Source organism: Habropoda laboriosa, unplaced genomic scaffold (genome assembly GCF_001263275.1).
Source record: "Habropoda laboriosa isolate 0110345459 unplaced genomic scaffold, ASM126327v1 scaffold309, whole genome shotgun sequence".
NCBI lineage: Eukaryota > Metazoa > Arthropoda > Insecta > Hymenoptera > Apidae > Habropoda > Habropoda laboriosa.
The window spans coordinates 426744-430382 of NW_017100481.1; the positions used below are offsets into that span (position 1 = coordinate 426744).

The following is a 3639-nucleotide window of genomic DNA, read 5'->3' on the forward strand; positions in this document are numbered from 1 at the left end:
CCAAAAAAAACTTGGCAGCGGTGGGATTCGAACCCACGCCCCCGAAGAGACTGGTGCCTTAAACCAGCGCCTTAGACCGCTCGGCCACGCTACCAGATATTAGTCACTTCTTACAATATGTATTTCCATTGGAACTGAAACACCTAATTACATTTCGTATATATTTTTATATTTAATAAAGATAAAATACTCTTAACACAATTTTGTTTAAACAATTACTTAAGTGTACCCAACATTTATACTTTATCTAAATACAATTCATATCGTAGCATCAATTTCTAATATACAATTTTTCTCGTATTTATATCTCTCTACAATCGTTACTATTTATTTTATCCTTCTGTTTGTCACGACGAAACATCCTTACTTAACCTTAATTAAGCTTCACATGCTAAAAACAATATCGGATTTGCTGGCATATTTTACGTCATTGAATTCGTTCTCACAGCATGTTTTCTGGCATCTGCGGCGTATAGCAATCCAAGATTAGGATCCCGCCGAGAGACAAATTCGTAGTTTGTTGGCCACATGTCGTGGGCGTAGGTAGCATGGATTAAACAAAGGCAGTCTCCGGGCGGAGCTTTCGATCCGCGTTGTTGGCGCATGCGCAGAAAGTGTCTTGCGTCCCCCACGCGCGTCACCGTTCTGTGAACCCAGCATGTGTTGCATAGAAGCGAGAGGAACTAAACGCATCCCTATTTTTTTTCACGCTTCGCGACGGCCATTTTGTACGTCGACTTAATATTCGCCTCTCATTTTCTCCCTTCGCATCTGTAACTTTATATCAGCACGATGAAGTTCAATTGTCGCGCTGGTGGTCTTTTGTTCTCGCGGGCTCGGACTATATAATCGAGTCAGTTAGCGGCCTTACGTAGCGAATACTAACGATTCCGGAGCGGATTAGTCATCGATCGGTAACAATGACCGATCCCCGTCCTCGTTGGCGACAGATAGATTATGGAAATCGAAAGTTAATCCAATCAGATCTTGCTCCGTGCTTGAGCAGTGTTTTGACAAAGTATAAACAGTTGTAATAAGGTTTCATCACCTGCGTTTGCTAAACGGCGCTCGATAGTCTTCCTTATGAATACACTTTTCTTTTCTTTTTGCTTTTTAACGGAGTAATAACACACGTAACACGAAAAAAGTCAAGAAAATTGAATTTCCCCAAGATTTTCTCAGAGAAGATTTTAACCAGTTGCTTTGTGTTTTTAGGTTCACATTTAACCCTCGTCTGGATAGTCTATGCAACATAAACGGACAATCGGAACTTCTTGAAAATATATTTATCGGGCTATATTATTCTGCGGTTTCTGGAAAAATAGCTCGCAGACTCTGATGAACTCCTACAGTTCACTTATGCAAATGATCAAATTATTTAAATACGTTTTCTTCGTTTCCGAAAAATCTCTAACACTTTTTTCTTACAGGACTGTAATTCAGTTTTTGGATTTTTCAGAAATTTTGGATTTTTCTACTGTTCAAAATTAAAAAAAAAAGACCATTGGACGTATTTCACTCGGATAAGGGTTATCACAAATGCATTACAACAGATAGAATTAAAAACGAAATTTATTCTTCGAATAAATAAATTGTTACGTTCCTTATCTTCCGAAGTTAACTACGTCTATACTTGCAGCGTTATTCGGCAATTTTTGAAACATTCTTCGTCTAACCACTAACCGTAATAGTTCTAAAATATACTTCTACCCATGGTATATAACACATGTCATACCTACGTTCGCGTCAAACGAATGTCATCGTGAACGATGTTTAATTAAACATTCGACGGTATTTATAGTAACGATAAAGGAGTTGATTAATCGAGACGGGAACCATAATGGAAAGTCGGAGTGTGGCGGTGCGCGCGCGAATGAACGAGCGGGTTGCGACCGCGTGTACGGGCTCTGAACAAGGCGTAGGAGCATTCTCGCGGTGAATTAATCATTTCAACAGCTGCTGTCGCATTAGCGAGAGCGGATAAGACAAATGAACGTCGTGGAGCTTGTTAAGACGTAATCCGAGAGATGTGTCTGCGTCACCTCCCGCTTCCACCTTCGTCTCCGTCATCCTTCGCCGCCACCGTCACATCCGTCGTCTCATCCGGGATTAGACGCCTGTGTATCAGGTCGCCATTTTGCTTCACGATCCTTCTTTGTTTACAGAACCAACCACCATTATTCTTTTCTCGCCTCGCCTCGCCTATTTCACCTTCTTTCCCATCCAATGACACAACTTTCGTTCTTCCTAATCGACCTTCTTTTTTTTTTGTAAGTATTTCCCTGTTTCACTGATTAATTCGGTTTCGGATAGGTTCGGGAAGGTAATATCGTGGGAATATGAGATTTTTTGGCGAGAGGGCAACTGCTTTCAGGAATGGACCAAATAGGGTTGCTATTTATAAAGTCACTAATTTGCAATAGAGAGCATTAAAATCCCAGATTTTTCTGATTGAAACACGGACACTTTGTGTTTTAGATTAATTACGATATTCCAAGGTAAAAGCTTCTAAACAGTTTCCGATGCGAACGCAACACTTGGTCACTAATTTAGAATAGAGAGCATTCAAATCTCAGATTTTTCCGGTTGAAACACGGACACTTCTATTTTCTAGATTACTTACGATGTTGCGAGATAGAACTTCTTTTTTGTCGTTCTGACGCGAAGGTAACACTTGAAAATCACTCCTTGTCCGGGCAGAGAAAGAGCATCGGAAAACTCGGATCGCTGCAGAAAATCCTCCCGGAAGTCCTCGGACGCCTTAACCCTTTGGCTACGGCAAATTTTAGTACACAACGCGCGTGGCAAATTCAAATATTCCACAACGGCCGCAAACTTTCTTTTTCAGCCGTGTCATTTTAAAATTTGTTTCACTGAATCAACGTGGAAGAGTGCAGAGGATCAAATTAACGCTTGAATTAACATAGAAGTGCGCCAAAAGGCTCCAATAGCACGATACGAACAAATTTTCAAAGGGCGCCAATGGTAGTGAAAGGGTTAAAAACTAGAGCAAATCCGGGGAAACCCGGACGGATGGTAACTCTAAGACCGAACAACCCTGTCGTAAAAATGAAGAAAGAATGGAATGACCAAGTTTCTTGCTCGAATGATCGCGCAAAGACTATGAAAAGTAGGTTTAGATTATAGGAAGAGGTAGCCTGACATTTGTCAGGAAATGCAAAAGATACGATCTTCGAGTTCGCCTTCTTTTCAGGTTGAACGTCGTCGAACACACGATGTCCTTTCGTCGGTACCCACGGATTGAAAGCTCTCCGATGACAGATAGCGTGAATGCGGGCGCCATTGATCGACGTTCACGCAAATCGCGCGGACATGACACGATCGTCATCTCGTTTCTCCTTTTGTCATGGAAAAAATCTGGCCACGGCACACAATCCTATACCGTTGCATTTCACTTTTGCAACCGGTTCAGCTATTATATTTCTCGTTCATCGTTCATCGATGAAATCATGTTTTTTATTTGTGTTGTTTAAAAAAAAATATTTGGGAATATTTCTCGTGGTTATTAATCATCCGCGATGCTTCCGCGGAAGAAATGATTAGTTTGCAAGTATTAATTCGTTGATGGATGAATAATATTTTTCAATATTAATTCTCGAATAATAATCCATCGACGAG

General features: G+C 40.8%; 1 non-coding gene across 1 annotated transcript; it reads right to left on the minus strand.

Moving 5' to 3' along the window:
* Window positions 1–12: 12 nt before the first annotated feature.
* On the minus strand, window positions 13–94 carry Trnal-aag. The gene has a single exon. It is a non-coding gene; the product is annotated as a tRNA-Leu (tRNA).
* Between the last annotated feature and the right edge of the window lie 3545 nt (window positions 95–3639).